Below are 18192 nucleotides of genomic sequence, written 5' to 3' on the forward strand. Positions count from 1 at the left end.
TAGAAATCAACAAATAGAAATCAATAATGGTTTAACACAAAATCAATTCAGAAATTATAAGCACATAGCAAGTAGGAATGATAAGAGAAAATACTTAAAAAAAATTCAATCCTAAATAATTTCCAAGGTTTTTCAACAAACTGATATAAGTGTCCCGTTTAGGCGAGAGTCAAAGTTACCATCCATTGAATAGAGTTGTCAGCTCATCTAAAATGTTAAACATTCTAGCAACCTTTTATTCAATCAAGATTGGAATCCACCGTTGTCCCGTTTAGGCGAAAGTCAAGGCTATTCTATCTTATGAGCTACTACCATTGTTTCGCAATTTGCAAGTCAAATATGGTCGCCACCATTAGGGTGATCCATACCATATAAAACACTTACAAACTACTTATTTTTCGAGATTAAACGGTGCGAAATTGCTAATGAACGTTCCTCCATTAGGGAGGATTACTCACTAAAACAAACGCGATGTAAAACCAACAATGGAGATCGAATATCTTAATAATAATAAAGCTCATTCTTTAAAATGTATTTTCTTTATTATTCTAATAAATATATTCATTAAATATCAAATTTAGAATTAAAAAAAATTCAAAAATAAGAATTTAATATAATATTTATAAAATTATACTTGGATGGTGATTGAAATAAAATTAATATTTCCATCTTAGTAGTAATTTTAAATATAAATATTAAGGAAATTAATTTAAGTTGTATTAATTTAAATTAATTAGCAACTTAAAAATTTCCATGAGAATATATTTATTGTATTCGAAAAATAAAGTATAAAAACTATACAAATTTTTGAAAAATAATAAATACTGAGAAAAATACTTCAAGCAAAAATATCACCTATCTATATTTTCTTTTGACTAGTTAATTCAATTTCTAATAATATATTTTAATTCATTTATTTTAAATTAATCAATTAAATGAAAAAATCATTGATTTAAGTTGGTCCAAGAATTAATTAAAATAAATAATTAATTTACAACTCAATCTATTTTTCAAGATAAATTAAAAAATATTGCATAATTAAAATGCAATTTTCAAAAATGATTAATAAAATAAAAAAATATATATATATTTTGAAAATTATTTAAATTTAAGTTGAAAAATTAAATTTCAACCTAAAAATAATTTTCTATTTAATTAAGTGTCATGAAAAATAAATATTTAAGTATCATGATGAAAATCAACTTAGATATTTAAATTTTTCAATTTAATTAAATGTATTAAATTCAAGAAATAAATAATTAAGTGTAGAAAAGGCTTAATTATTAATTTCTAGTTTAATACTAGGAAAAATATTCTTAAATAAAATTGTACCAAAATTAATTATTAAATAATTAATTTCACAATGTATAATATTTTTCTATTTAAATATTAGAAATAATAAGTAGTCTAGAAATAACTATCTAGAAAACATCTTATTTGACTAAGTATCTTTTCAACAAAAATTTGAAAAATATCTAATTTAAGTTGTAAAAAAAAAATAAAACTTAAATATTTTCAAATTTAAATTTAATTAAATATAAAAAATTAAGTTGTAACCACTTAATTTGAAAAATATTTCATTTTAAGTTTAAAGCTAACTTAAAAAAAATATCTTAAGAATCTTTAATAACTAATGCCTAAGATTCCTCAACTTAATTTAAATTTAAATAAAATATTCAAATTTAAGTTAGATATGAAAAAATAGTTAATATAACTGATTTATAACTTAAATAGGAATATTTAATTAAATAAGTTCCAGAAAGAATCTAGTTAGTTAAAATTCTTTATTTAATTAAATACAAGAAAAATACAAATAGTTTTGTCTAGAAATAATATCTAAAACTAAAGGTGTTTTTCTTAAAATTAACTTTAAAATATTAAAATGAAAATAAATTTTCATATATTTTAAAAGTTAATTATGTTGCTAATTAAATTTTATTAGGTCAAACTATTATAATTAACCTAGTACAATTATTCAAATCAGGCAAATGGGCCTTCACAATTGGGGTAGTTCATGTGAGGGGGTGCTGGGTTCAGTATGTCGTACCCACTTCTATGGCTCCCAACTCTCACACAAGGCCCAAAAGAGAGGAATTTAACCTTAAAATAAATAACTGTTATTAATTGAATAGGTCCAAAAACTAAATGGACATAAATAAAATCTTTCATGGTGTGACATTTTATTTAGCAACAACCTATATGCATCTATATAATAAAATAAACATATAGGCTCACACAAGCACACACTTGGATGGATCCTATCATGTTGCTAGGCCATACACAGATGAAAGAAGATTGTAAAATTTACCTGTTACAAATTATTAACTTGACCAAGGGAGCCATGAGTTAAAATCAGATCATTGGATCTGTCAACAAGTTAACCATGGCTATTTGCAATCAAGTAATAATAGGTTTTGAAAACTTACACACAAGCTAAAAAACCACATACTCCTGCAACAAGGTTAGCTGGATAGTTGGATGTAGGATTTATTTAATTTTAAATAAATAAATTTCGAAAATTAAATAATTAAATAAATAAATAAAATTAATATTAATTTTTCGGAAAAATAAAAAAAAATATTAATTTATTTTCGAAAATAAAATAATATAAATTAATTTCGAAATTAGTTAAAAAAAATTTAAAATTAAACCTACAATTTTGAAAAATTAGGTTTCAACTAACCTAAATATCATTTCAAAATTTGCTAACTACTTTTAAAAATTAAATGTTATTTTATAAATAAAAAATTAAATAAAAATTAAAAAAGATAAATTAAATATCTTTTTCAGATTTTAAATTTGATTTAAATAAATAAAATAATAAAATTTAAAAGTTAGCAAAATGTCTTACATCTATTTAAAATTACATGATTATAGTTATCTTATTTTAAATTTAAATAAGGTCAAATTATATAAAAAAAATTAATATCTGACCTTAAATTTAAAAATAAGATAAGATATAATTAAATTTAAAAATAAGATAGATAATTAAGCAAAAAAGATAGATATTTACTATTTTTAAATTCAAGTTACACTAATATCATGAATTAAATTAAAAAAAAAATTAAATAAATTAATTATGATAATTAGAATTGAATTAGGAATAGTAAATATATAAATACAAAACTACACAAAAAATCGAAACTTAAATCCATGAAAAAGCATGAAAAAACGAAGAAAAACGAAAAAATTGTGTGCTGTACGGACGAGATGCAGTGCATACCCGTCCGCGCGCGCAGTTAGGGAGTTGGGCCGAGAAATCACGGCGCTGGAGGAAATCAGCATGATTTTCCGCGTGCGTAAGGGGCTTCAGACAATGATTCCGCGCGCGCAGGGCGTGATTTAGACAGCAAGCTCGGTCGTTGCTTGTCTGAATTCAAACTAATTCAAATTAAATCGAAATTGAGTTCTGTAAAAAAGTAACTTTCTTAATTTTTTCCATACTATCCAATAAAAATAATTCCAGAAACAAATATTCAATTATTTTTCACGAAAATTCGCAAACCTCAATCAATCATCATATAACACTCAATACAACATGAAACTATCCAAATAACAAACAATCGTTTTAAAGTCTAAATTTCTTGCAAGCAAATCAATTACCAAGGCTCTGAGGCCAGTTGTTGGATATTATTTTACCAGGATCTTAGATCTACTCACAAGTATGTTGTTTAACACCCTAAATATGAACTTTCTAAAACGATAAAATAAACACATATAAAGTTAAGAAAACCTTACATTGATGCAGCGGAATTAATGTCTCCTTCCACTCAGATCTCTAACCCTTGTATCCTTTCTGTCGCAGAGTAATATCAAGATCTGAGCCCGAATGTCCTTCTCTTTGAGTTTGATCCTTCACAGTCTTCCAACCTATGATTGAGTTACTGCTTGCTGTGTGTGGGCACTCACTCTTTCACTAGGGTCGAAATTTAGGAAGAGGAAAAGAGAAGAGGGGTTTCGGCCAAGGTATAGAAGAAGGGAAGGCTCAGTTTTTCTGAAGAGAGAAATTTCTGACAGAAAACTAATGAAAGTGTGTAATTTTGACTGAGCCATCACTTTCTATTTATAGGCAACTACTAGGTTTAGGTTAGGAATTATTTGGCATTAAAATAATGAAAATATCAATTTGAAATTCCACAATAAGTGGCCGGCGAAGGTGTATAGAATGGGCCCCACTTGATTTTGCAGTTTTAACAAATTTTATTTCTATTTTCTCAAAAACGCCAATTTTCCAATTCTAACCATTTAAATGCCAAAACTAATTATTTAATAACTAAAATAGATTATTAAATAATATTGTCATTTAATTTAATTATTAACTAGACATATAAAGTCCATTAATAAATAAATAAACCTAAAATCTCTTTTCTTTACAATTTCGCCCCTGCTTAGTGAAAATTCACAAATTAGACATAGTCTAACTTTAGAATTATAATTGATCAATCACGAATCAATTAATGAGTCTTACAAGCAGTATGTTCTCAACTAGAATGGGGACCATGGATCTATATGCTGAGCTTCCAATAAGTGAACCGAATTTACCAAGTAAATTCCTACTTATTAATTCTTCGTTGAATCCACTCTTAGAACTTAGAATTGCATTCTAAGACTTATATAGAGCATATTATATGTTCCGCGATATAGATATGCTATCTCATTTAACCATTGTTATAATCTTATTGTGATTTAAAGATCCTCTATATAGATAATCTACATCGAGATGGGATAATTTTACTGTTCTCACCCCTCAATGTATTTTGCCCCTTAAAACACTTAGCTACCTGTAAATGGTGTTTAGTGATCTAAGAATTAGTCAGTTAAACAAGAGCTCATCCATTTACTTCTATTTGCTAAGCTCGAAGGGAATCATCACTTGACTTCTATACACCAGTAGAAGCTATAGATTCCATATTTATGTTCAGCACTCCCACTCAATCATACTATCATGTTCCCAAAATATACGTATCACCCTGACCCAAAAGTAGGCTTAACTAATAAATCAAAGAGCATGAATAGCACTCCTGAGTTGAGCCTAAGCATATCAGGATTTAGATTCTTTTAATCTTAAGATCAACTACTGATATTGACTTGGAAAGATATGTATAACGGTAAGTTTGTAATATCTTAACTTAGTTGCAATATCGGTCCAGTCCAATGTATACTCCATACATTCGAAACTAGTATACTTTACTAATGTCCTGGAAAGAACATAACACTTACTCCAAGTGTAAGTACACATCATCGCTGATTATCACATTAGTGTAAATCCAAAACACTGATGAAACAGGGACTTAGTCTTTTGATTCATATGATCACAATCACATTCCACTGTGTTGACGATACTATAATTGTGAATAAACATATGATCTGGATTTAACTGATTTTGTGTGTGAATGTAATAAACATATTAAACCATTAGCATGTAAAATTCATGTAAACCTTCATCACTTCAAATTTCTTATATTGATTACTAATCAGATTGTAAAGAGTTTTATTTAGGACATAAAACCCAACAGTTAGTCCCAACAACTCGTACGGTAAAAAATAAGAATTAATGAAATGAAATCAAGAAATGAAGGGGATACAAGAAAAGTATAACACAACCTAAACAACACCTCAAATCACTATTTCACAAATAAATAGTAGGTTCTGTTACCAATTGAATGTGCTATACCAAATTTTTATCTCATTTTCTTGAAACTTTTGAACAATTAATCATCACTTGGTAAATATAAAATCACAACACTAAAAAATTACAAGGTTCACTATAACTAGAAACAGATTTTAGTCAACTACTCCTTGGGTCCCCCCAAAGAACTAGGGTAATAACTCTACCAAGTCAAGAATGTATTTAACAACCGCTAATCCATATTAAAAACAGCTAATCCATATTAAAAATTTCACAAGATCATATACAAAAGACACTAGTGAACAATTACCCTAAACCAAATCCTTTGGTTGTACACAAGATCTTCTTGTGTAAATTGCCAAAATCCTTTCAACAACTTCACGATATGAAATTTCTTTAGATTCAAATAAGACCAAGCAACACTTTAGTAGCTTCAAATCTTGCTTTAAACTTCACCCTTCAATGAAGTTCCTGCAAGTATACAATATCAAAGAAAACAAAGAGAGAAGAAGAAAGCGTTTTTTAACACTGTAACAAAAATTAATCAATAGGATTAGTTAACTAATTAAGAATCTGATTATTTATAGTAACCTTAATTTGTAACTAATTACCAAACTAACCAGTTAATTAATTAGATTTAACTCTTCTCAAATTAACAGTAATAGCTAACGTGTCCCAAATAACCTGCAATAATATGTAGATGGAACTTGATACCATGCAGTTTCAACAAAGACAAATATAGACTAACCACTACAAAAATTATATATATCCTTAGTGATAATTTTTTAATTACAACATAATTTTTTTTGTGATTAAATGTAATTTTTAGTCACAGCAAAAGATTACTTGTAGTTAATGCATAGTATTTAGATACAAGTTAGTACTAATTTAGTTTTAGAGTATTGTGACCAAAAATACATTTAGTCACAATAAATTGTAATTTTTGTGACTAATACTTTTAGCTATAGACATTTTAGTCACAACATAAGAATATGATAATTTATAATTAGTCATAACTTTTTTACTTTCATTCACAAATTTTATTGTTACTAAAAGTAAATTCTTTTGTAATGAACCATTATATTATAAAGATAAAATTCTTACCTTGTAGATAAAACAATTTGGTCATAATTTTCCATAAAAAAACTGAAAATACTGATAGTTACATATATATGTTGCTATATCCAATGTTCATATAGGCTGAAATCATAAATTTTGGGGAATTAATTAATGGCTGCTTTGGGTTTGTAAAGAGCTTATTATTATCAATTCTACGTTTGTTTATAGGAAAAGGAACCAGATACTTAAAGTGTTAATTAACTAACAGTGATAATGAGTTGTCATTATTAATTGATAGGATGGATAAGAGAGAGGGGGAAAGGTATAATGGAATGGAACAGAGAATCTATATATAATGCTGACCAGCTCACTAACATGCCCACATAATTAGTAAAAGCAGCACAAACATTCTGGGTAGATATATATAATATTAGTGTACTTAATTAACAATTAACATTAGCAATCATAATTATTAATTAATTAGTTGCAAAGACACCGGCCACATATGTCATCTACCTCTTTAGTAGTTGCGTGAAACCATTAAATATCGTAGTTGTTATTATTCTGTGTATTTAATTTTTTATATGGACTCTTGTCTATTATGCTTACTTTAATTATGCTGAAAGATAAATGGTAGAAAATACCACTAGTGTCTAATATCACCAATATAATTAATTATATATTTGGTTCAATATATTTAAGCTTCATAATATTCATAGTACTACTAATTATTTGCAACACAGTATCTGATGCTTAATATCAATACTAAAATTCTGTTGTTTCTGTTATCTTGATGCTAGCGCAGCCTATATCTATGATCGTGGATATAGTTCTTATTTTATAATTAATAACACTCTTTTTATGAACTTATTTCATTGCACTAGCTAGTATAATGAAGTATGGAACAGACTTAATTCTTTCAAATAAAATAATCTGTTATTTTTAGGTTAGCGATTCAAAATAACCTTAAAACAATGGATTGTTTGACAAAATTTGATTCAAAAACTGTTTGCTTTGTGCATGATGTGGATACTGAAAATATTCAGCATTTCTTTTTTGACTGTCTCGTTATGTGGAAAAGTTTCATCCCTGCTTTCCAAAGGGAGATCAAGGATGGCCCATAAAAACTCTCATTCAAGAATGTTTGGGCCCCGTGGGATTCCAAAGAAACCGATCTTTGGGAATATTAATGATCTGGATAAGAGTGCTGTTGGTACAAAGAGAAAGAAAATCTCGGATGGACACAATGAATTCGAGGGAGACAACCTTAAGACGAACCCGTGGCTTGTGATTGACCGGGGACCTAAGGATGTGTTTGCTGAGGGTAGTTCAAATTCGGGTCTCCCTTTGGGGGACGAGCGAGCAGCTGTTACGTTGGGCGAGAGAAATCTTGGTCTAATGGAGGACAATGGAAAGAAAAGGAAAGCCGGCACCGATACCGAAGTTAGAGAAGGCCAAGGGAAAGATGATTTGGGTAGAGGATGTGATGATCATCTTTTTCAGGAGATTCGCGGTACAAGAAATCGGGGTGGAAAAAGCAATAAACCTGAAAGCTTGCTGGCCCTTGAACAAGATGATGGGTTGTTCGAAGACGAGGAAGTGGCAAAGTCTGAGTCTCGACCTGATCCTGAGTCGGGCCTCCCAACAGGTGAACATTACATAACTATCTCTGGTTCTATGTCCCTTATTTCTGATGCTAATGTGGCTAGGGGTAGAGTTACTATGAATTCTGTTCTGGAAAATGCAGATTTTTATGTGGCCGAGGAGGCGGTGTTAACTCAAACTTTTCGATCTCCTTGTTTTGATGATTAGCAAATATTTGATTATTATTTGTTACTAATGATTTATTGATTTTGTAGCAAATTTAAAAGAGAAAATAAATATTTTGGTATTCTTACCAAACTTTTAAAAGCAACACTAAATGGACTCAACAAGCATATCAAGAGCAAAAGATTCATCAAGGGATCAACAACTCAAGACCCTATTCAAAAGAGGTCTTCAAAATCCCAAAGTCAAAAAGTCAACCCGAAAGTCAAAGTCAAAGTCAAAGTCAAGGTCAACTCTCGGGAAAAATCAACTTGGGATCAAAAACATGCAAATCAAGCTAGGAGGCTCATCTACATCAAGACTACTCAAAATTAAATGGTATAAATCTACTTTAGTCTTGTTAAAGTGATTTGCATAAGCACACTAAGTTTTTATAAATTTGAATTTTGGCCCATTCACTAACTTGTGCAACAAGTTTTCTCACACGATAGTTCAAAAATTTTTTTGATTGAATTTCTAAATTACATTTTGTTTAACTAAGAGAACAAAGTTGGAATTTCTGAAATCGGATAATCGAGTAAGAAGTTATGCGCGTTTAAGTCCCAAAAAATGGCACTTTTGCCACTGGTCAGTCATCCGGAATTCTGGATGGCAACCGGAATTCCGGTTGTAATCAATCCGGAATTCCGGTTCCCATCCGGACTTCCGGTTCATGGCTGACCTCACCTCGGGAAACGTGCTAACGGCTATAAACGGCTAGTTTTTTATCAAACACTATATAAACTCGATTTTTCTTTCAAAAAACAAGTTGGTTGAGCATTTATTACATATATCTAACCTATCTAAGTGAGATTAAGGAGCTTCTAAGTTTGAAATCCAAACCAACACATTTCACACACTTTGAGCCAAAATTTGATTTTATTCATCTTAAGTGTGCTTGCTTTTCACTCTAGGTTTCCATTGTATCATCATATTTCTAGAGTGATTTTAGCTTGTATATCAAACACATTTCCATATTGTGATTGAGGTGAGGTTGGCACCGGTTTTGTAAACAACCCGGAAATAGTGAGATTGGCACTTTAACAATCCGAGAAAGAGGTTAATAGTCCTCGGGGGTGCGAAACTATTGTAAGAGGTTTGGAAATACCTTGGTGAAAATTTCCCGGTTGTAAGGGTTAGTCAAGCCCGTTAACTTGGCTCGATATTGGAACTCAAAGCTAGGTCCATAGCTTTGAAGACCAAGGACGTAGGTGGCATAGTTCTACCGAACCTTGTAAAAATCGAGAGTTTGCATTTTCTAATCCTTAAACTCTTTACTTTACAAGTTTAATTATTTGTCTTAATATATTGCTTGCCATACTACTTGCTTTTACTTGATTAATTGACTAATTGCATAATTTTGTGTTAAAAGTTTTAATTTTCCGAAATTAGTTTAAATTTCCAATTCACCCCCCCTCTTGGAAACATATCTTGGGCTAACAGGCGGGCCGTATCATGCCCCCCAGGGCTCCATGAAAACTCTGGCTTGGAACTGCCGGGGCTTGGGGCAAGCTCAGGCAGTGGAGGCCCTTCGGGGTTTGGTCAGAAGGGAGGACCCGGATGTTCTGTTTCTCATGGAAACGAAGGTAAAGAATTCTAAAATGGAAAGTATTTGGAGGAGATTGGGGTTCTTTAGTGCTTTTATTATTGATCCCGTGGGTTCGGCGGGTGGTCTCTGCTTATGTTGGAAAGCTGGGATCGATGTAGGGATGCTTCATTCGGATCAATCTAAAATCGTGGTGCGGTTCAATAATACATTGGGATGTGCGGATTGGATTTGCTATTTCGTTTATGCTCCTCCGGTTAGGAGTGACCGGAAAATGTTCTGGGAGAACTTAGCTCTTGAGATGGCGGGTCTGGATAAACCATGGACTCTCATCGGGGATTTGAATTCCATTCTTAATCAGGGTGAGAAATTTGGTGGGACTTCTGGGTCTCACGGTGACTTTGAGGACCTCTCTAACTTCCTGCTGATGACTGGGGGAGTGGATCTTGGAAGTGTGGGGAATTTTTACACTTGGACTAATAATAGAAAGTTCTCGACTCTTATTAAAGAACGGCTTGACAGAGTTATTGGAGACCCGAAGTGGATCTTATCCTATCCTAAAGCAGGGGTAAAAGTTCTTACTATTAGAGACTCGGATCATGCTCCGATGCTATTGGATCTTTATTTGGAGAATGATTCAACTCATAGACCCTTCCGGTATCTGGAGGCGTGGATCAGGGATCCGTCTTGCTATGATGTGGTGAAAGAGGCGTGGACAGCGGTGGTCCGGGGTTGCTTCAGTTTTCAATTGATCTCTAAACTCCATCGAACGAAACGGGCTCTAGCAAAATGGAACAAGGAATTCTTTGGTATGTGCAAATCGAAACTTGACGCTCTCGAGAAGCTGCTCCTTGAAGTCCAATCCCGCCCTCCTTCTCTGCCTAATACTGAGTTGGAGGCTGATATTTTGTTGGAAATTGAGGAGATATCTAAACGTCAATGTGAAATATGGCGCCAGAAATCCAGGGAAACTTGGTTGAAGAGTGGAGATAGGAACACTAGATTTTTCCATGCCTCTACGGTGATTAGAAGAAAACGGAATTACATTGGGGCGATTTCTGAAGATGGAGTTAATTGGACTTCGGGTAGGGGACCTATTGGAGAGTATTTTACCCAAAAGTTCAGTGAGGTCTTTCGATCGTCCGGAGTTCCTCTCACTCATGAGATAAGTGATCTCATTAACCCCGGAGTTTCAGATGATATGAATGAGGAGTTGACTAAACTTCCCTCGGAGGAGGAGATTCGCCTTGTGGTCTGGTCTATGGGTCCGCTTAAATCTCCGGGTCCGGATGGTATGCCAGGCTGTTTCTATCGGTATCATTGGAATACGGTCAAAGCAGAAGTGGTGGGTACGGTTCAGGATTTCTTTATGACCGGGGATCTTGATAGATCTCTTAATCATACCTTTTTGGTGCTTATTCCGAAAAGACCGAATGCAGCCAAATTTGATGATTTCCGTCCTATTTCGCTTTGCAACTTTGCTTATAAGGTTATTTCGAAACTTTTGGCAAGTAGGCTTAAGAAGCTGCTCCCGACTCTTATTTCGCCCTTTCAAGCGGCCTTTGTTTCGAGTAGATGGATTGCAGAAAATGGAATCTTGGCTCATGAAGTGTTGGATTCTTTTAAGAAGAAAAAGGGGAGGTCGGCCTTTGTTGGTCTTAAACTGGATATGTCTAAGGCGTATGACCGGATGGAATGGGGGTTTTTGGATAAAGTGTTAGAGGCCTTCGGATTTGACTCCAAGTTTTGGTCCTTGGTTTCTAAATGCATCAGTTCAGTCAGTTTTTCCATTTTGCTCAATGGGGGCCCTCTGAAACGTTTGCTTCCTTCTAGGGGTCTGCGCCAAGGGGATCCTCTTTCCCCCTTTCTCTTTATATTGGGTAGTGAAGTTCTTTCGAGGCTTCTCCTTCAGGCTGAGTTTAATGGAAGTCTTACAGGCTTTAAGGTGTGTCCGCAAAGCCCTTCTATTTCCCATCTTATGTTTGCGGATGACACATTTCTTTTTTGCAAGGCCTCTTTGGAAGAAATTGATGTGCTTAAAACGTGCTTGCAACGTTATTGTATGTGGTCGGGTCAGATGATAAATTACTCTAAGTCGGCTGTGGTTTTTTCTAGTAATGCGAATGACTCCCTTAGGTCCTCTATTGTGGATGCTTTGGGGGTGAGGCGGATGGAGGCTTCTGAGGTATTCTTGGGTAATCCTCTTTTCTTTACTAAAAGTAAGACTCGAGACTTCAACTTTGTAGTGGATAAAGTTAAGAATCGTCTTGAGGGATGGAGATGCAAGCTTCTTTCTCAGGCGGGCCGTACCACTCTTCTGAATTCTGTGATTACTAATATCTTCATATATACCATGTCGTCCTTCCTTTTGCCTAATTCGATATGTGGGACTTTGGATAAATTGGCTCAGAAATTCTGGTGGGTGGGTAATTCTAAGAAGGATAGGTTCTTGGCCTTGTCCCATTGGGATGGGCTTTGTCGGCCCAAGGCTTGTGGGGGTTTGGGTATAAAGAAGTTTTCTGAGATGAACTTAGCATTGATCACCAAGTTGGGGTGGGCTCTTGCGAAAGGAGGGGATGCTCCTTGGTGCCAGGTGCTCAAGGCTAAATATTGCAAGTGGGGTAGTAACTTTTGGAATGCAACTCTTCCTTCTAATGCCTCTTGGGGAGCTCGGGGAATTTTTGCTTCCAGAGAGTTCATCCGCCAAGAAAGTTGTTGGTTGGTGGGTAACGGACATTGTGTTGACTTGTGGACTACCCCGTGGACGCCGTGGTTGGATTGGGATTCATACTTGGCTGCCTTCAATCCAAATGTTCGTTGGCCGGTTACGCTTTCTCTGGAAAAATTCATCTTGAGTAATGGGTCCTTGGATATTAATCTTTTATCGCAGTGGTTTCGACCGGATTTCTTAGAGTCATTGAGAACCTTTGTTACTCTCCCTGGAAACTCGGATGATCTGCTAATTTGGAAAGACTCTCCTAATGGCCTCTTTTCTGTGAAGGCCGCCCATGCTTCCTTGATCAAGAATAGAAGTGGCAATGTGGATGTGCTTTTCAAACGAGTGTGGAACTCTTCCTTCTTAGAAAGAGTGAAATTGTTTTTATGGAAGGTGGGTAAGGATATCCTTCCTTGTGGTAAGAGACTCAAGGTGATTTATGGGAGAAGTTTTGAATGTGTTCTTTGTTCGCTTGCCGAGGACACACTTGAGCATTTATTCTTTCATTGCCCGTTGGCGCGGGGGTGTTGGTTCAAGAGTAGGTGGGGCATTCGAAGTGATTCCCTTACTTTCTCCTCTTCTCATGAGATTCTCCATTGGCTTTTGAACCCCCACTCTCCGTCGATGTTATCCCCGATGGATCTCCATGATCTCTCTTCATTTGCGGTTGCCTTGGCTTATACCCTTTGGAATGCCCGTAATAAAGCCTTTCATGATGGCTTCCTTCCCTCTGTTGATTCTATTTTGCATACTACTATGACTTTAGTGCAGGAAATTCAGATTGATGGGAACTTGGTGCTGAACCATGTTGGGGGAACCCCCCCTATTCCGTCGGCAGTTGATCTGTTGGGGGAGTTTAATGTTTTCGTTGATGCTGCTGTCAAGGACAACATGGCCTTTCTTGCGGTTCTGTCTTTGGATAAACAAGGAGAGGTTATTGAGGCCTTTTCTGTGAAGACTTGGGTGAAGTCTCCTTTGGAAGCGGAAACGATGGCTATTTGCCATGCAATCTCGAGGTGTCAAGAGCATGGTTGGATGAATGCCTGCATTTTCTCGGACTGCAAGGTTGCAGTGGAGGCGGCGGCTGCCCGTAAAGTCCCCTGTTGGAAGAGCACAGCTTGGTTTCTTCAACTGTTCAATCGTCTTGAGGTGGCAGTGAATACTAAGGTGGTTTGGATACCCCGTTCACTGAATTCCAATGCTCATTTGCTTGCGAAATGGGCTGCGTCCCATAATTTCAGTAATTGCTTTTCCCTTTCTGTTTTGAGGTCAATTTTGGCCTTGAACTAAGCCTGGTTGTGGGGTTTCGGCTGCCCTGGTGTGTTTGTTTTTTTTTTCTGGTTTTGCTTTGGTTTAATGAATCGGCCTTTTATCAAAAAAAGAAAAAAAGTGAGTAGGTTGGCAAACTTTTTCTAGTTCAATTGTACATCTTGCTAGGTGGCACTACAAAAAACTGTTATTTTTTGTGATAATTTTTTAGTGACAATATATTTTTTTGCGACTAAATGTAATTTTTAGTCACAACAAAATATTAGTTGTGACTAAGACATAGTATTTAGATATAAGTTGTTACTAAATTAGTTTTAGTCACAACAAGTATTGTGACGAAAAATACATTTAGTCACAACAAATTGTAATTTTTGTGACTAATATCTTTAGTCACGCACCTTTTAGTCACAACATATAATGATGAGTTATAATTAATCACAAGTTTTGTTGTGACTAAAAGTAAGTTTTTTTTTATAGTATGGATGACTCGATCTAATTTGAGTAAATTTAGAAGGAATTGCTTGGCAACTTCATATTGTCGGCTCTGATATATATATCACTTGTAGCGTGAGAGAAATGAAGTTTTGTGGGCTAAAAAATAATCAGATTAGACATTCTTATTAGAAAGATAACCAAAAGTGTAAAGAAATAGAGTTTTATTGGTTTGGCCTAAACATATTGGTAAAGAGGATGTTAAAATAGTTTGAGAATCTTTATTAATAGTGATTGGTAAAGATTGTATAAATTTTTTCAAGCCTTTATTAATAACGGCTAGAAAAAGAATGAAGCAATAGAGTAATATATATATATATATATGTATTTTAGTGTATTGAATATTCTTGTTCTATTTTTCTTGCAGGTACACGGTACAAATGGGTGTATATATAATGCACTATTCACATGTGCTAATTAGTTTTATTGGCAGAAATTAATAAAGGATTCAAAAAGTAGGTAAAAGGATTCCTATGCTACGTACCCACTTGAGCATTAAAAACATGTGTTTAAAATGCTATTTTCAACACGCTCCCTCAAGATTGACTTGGTTGTGACACCACGACAAGCTTGTCTTTTAGGTAGGTGAACTGGTTTATAGAAGTAGCTTTTGTGAATACATTAGCAGTCTGTTCTGATGTAGGAATGTGCCTAATTTTGATGAGTCCTCTCTTGATTAAGTCTCTGATGTAATGGACATCAACCTCAATATGTTTTGTGCGGTTGTGGAAGACAGGGTTAGAAGCAAGTTGTTTTGCACCTGCATTGTCGCACCAAATGACGACAGGGGTATTATGTTTGATGCCAAGTTCAGTGAACAAGGAAAAGATCCATGCTACCTTGGTTGCTGTCTAAGAGAGGGCACGATATTCAGCCTCTGTTGAAGATTTTGCCACTGCCTTCTGCTTCTTTGAGCACCAGGTAATGAGGTTGCCTCCCAAATATAAACAATATCCTGTTGTCAATTTTCGATCATCAATGGATCTTGCCCAGTCCGCGTCGCTGAAGCATTCAACACTTTGGCTCTTAGATAGATTGAATAGGAGTCCTTGTCCCACTGTGCCCTTAAGATAGCATAAAAGCCGCTTACAGGCATTCCAATGCATTTGAGTGGGATTGTGCATGAATTGGCTGAGTTTGTTCACTGTAAAGGCAATATCAAGCCTGCTTAAGGTCAGATATTGCAGTCCTCCCATGACACTTCGGAAGAATGTGGGTTGATCAAAGAGTTTGCTGTCGTTGGAGCTGAGTTTATCGCCTTGGCTTACGGGTGTGGGGCTAGACTTGCAGTGTGGCATGTTAGTTTTCTTGAGTAGATCAAGTGTGTAAGTACCTTGAGAGAGATGAATGCCGGAGGTGTCTCGAGTGATTTCAAAGCCGAGAAAGTAGTTCATGGACCCTAGTTTTTTTAGGGAGAAAAATTATTGGAGCTTGTTTATAATGCTTCAGATGGTAGTGTCATTACTGTTTGTGAGGAGAATGTCATCGACATAAACAAGGATATACATTTTGGTCCCTTCTTGTTTATAAAAGAATATGGAGGAATCAGACACAGAGTTGGTGAAGCCAAGGGAGGTTAGAACCTGCTTGAGGCGGTCGAACCAGGCACAGGGTGCTTGGCGAAGACCGTACAAGGCCTTGTGTAATTTGTAGACTTGATGAGGGTGAGTTTTGTTGATGTAGCCGGCAGGTTTGGTCATATAGACGGTTTCAGTAAGGATGTCATTGAGAAAGGCATTGTCTATATCGACCTGTTGTATATCCCAATTATTGTAGGCAGCAAGGGCAAGAATAACGCGGATAGTAGAGCTTTTAACAATGGGGCTGAATGTCTCGAAGAAGTCAACGCCCAGTTGTTGTTGGTAACCTTTAGCAATGAGTCTCGCTTTGTAGTGATTAACACTACCGTCATAGTTGCGTTTGATTTGAAGGAGCCATCTGTTGTCAACAACTCACATGTCTGCCATACGTGGAATAAGGGACCAAGTCTTGTTTTTAACAAGGGCGAAGAATTTTGTGTCCATGGCACGTTTCCAATGAGGAATTTTTAGGGCGGCAATGGCACATTCAGGGACAGAGTCAGTAGCAAGGGCCATGGGGGATGGAGAGAAGGCATGGAAAACACGAGGTTTGCGAATGCCGACTTTAACCCGAGTGATCATGGGGTGAGATGGGCAGGGTGAAGGTTGAGTGGAGGGTCGTGGTTGTGACGGTGAAGTGGAGGGTGGTGGGGACAGGGGTAGTTGAACGTGTAGGGAAATGGTGGATTAGGATGATATGGAATCGGATAAGGGTGGTGCGGGTGTATGAGAAGGAATGTTGGAGGTTGCTTTTGGTGTAGATTTAGGAGATGGAGAAGTAGGGTCTTCTTGACTGGAGGGTGAGCAACGGACAGTGGCATCTTGCACATCACCAGTAGTAGAGTTGGATGTTACACTAGGAATATAGGGAAGCCACTGGGGGTATTGAGTGGATGTGATGTAACGTCCCTGCTTCAAGCCTCCATTGGGCCCTTACACCCACGGACCGAATGGCTCTTATACACGAGTACGTCACTCTGGCTGCTCCCTGGATTGATGACTGACCCTACAGACCAACACGAGTGTCTCCAGCGTGCTTTGTCCTCACTCGCACGCTTCCTGGGAAAACTTCCCAGGAGGTCACTCATCCTAAAATTACTCCAGGCCAAGCACGCTTAACTGTGGAATTCTTTCGTGATGGGCTATCAAAAAATAAGATGCACCTTGTTTATATAGGTAATACCAATCAATCTATTTAAGCTCTCTTTAATTGTGTAGTCCCATATCTACACAACCTCAGAATCATCACACTTGACCTTCCCCAGGCGATGTGGGATTACGCAGCTTACCCAGTATTTCCCCTTACGGATCACGGGACTACTGACTGTCACAATCAACCCCCCTTACGGGGTCCAACGCCCTCGTCGACCACACTTCCGGCTGGGTCAAGGCTCTGATACCATTTGTAATGTCCCCGCTTCAAGCCTCCATTGGGCCCTTACACCCACGGACCGAATGGCTCTTATACACGAGTACGTCACTCTGGCTGCTTCTTGGATTGATGATTGACCCTACAGACAAACACGAGTATCTCCAGCGTGCTTTGTCCTTACTCGCATGCTTCCTGGGAAAACTTCTCAGGAGGTCACCCATCCTAAAATTACTCCAGGTCAAGCACGTTTAACTGTGGAGTTCTTTCGTGATGGGCTACCGAAAAACAAGATGCACCTTGTTGATATAGGTAATACCAATCAATCCATTTAAGCTCTCTTTAATTGTGTAGTCCCATACCTACACAACCTCAGAATCATCACACTTGACCTTCCCCAGGCGATGTGGGATTGCACAGCTTACCCGGTATTTCCCCTTATGGATCACGGGACTACTGACTGTCACATGTGAGTGGTGGATCTTTGTGTGCGGAAGGATAAGTGAAGCCTGAAGCAAAGGGAAAGTCATTTTCGTCAAACGAGACACTACTAGCAATGGAGACATGACCTGAGGAGTGGAGACAGAGATAACCTTTGTGGCTTGGACTATATCCAATGAAGACGCACTTGGCGGATCGAAACATGAGTTTGCTGGAGTTGTATGGACGAAGATATGGATAACAAGCACTGCCGAAGGCTTTGAGGAACTTGTAGTTGGGAGTGAG

This window comes from Cannabis sativa, chromosome 6 (genome assembly GCF_029168945.1).
Source record: "Cannabis sativa cultivar Pink pepper isolate KNU-18-1 chromosome 6, ASM2916894v1, whole genome shotgun sequence".
Taxonomy (NCBI): domain Eukaryota; kingdom Viridiplantae; phylum Streptophyta; class Magnoliopsida; order Rosales; family Cannabaceae; genus Cannabis; species Cannabis sativa.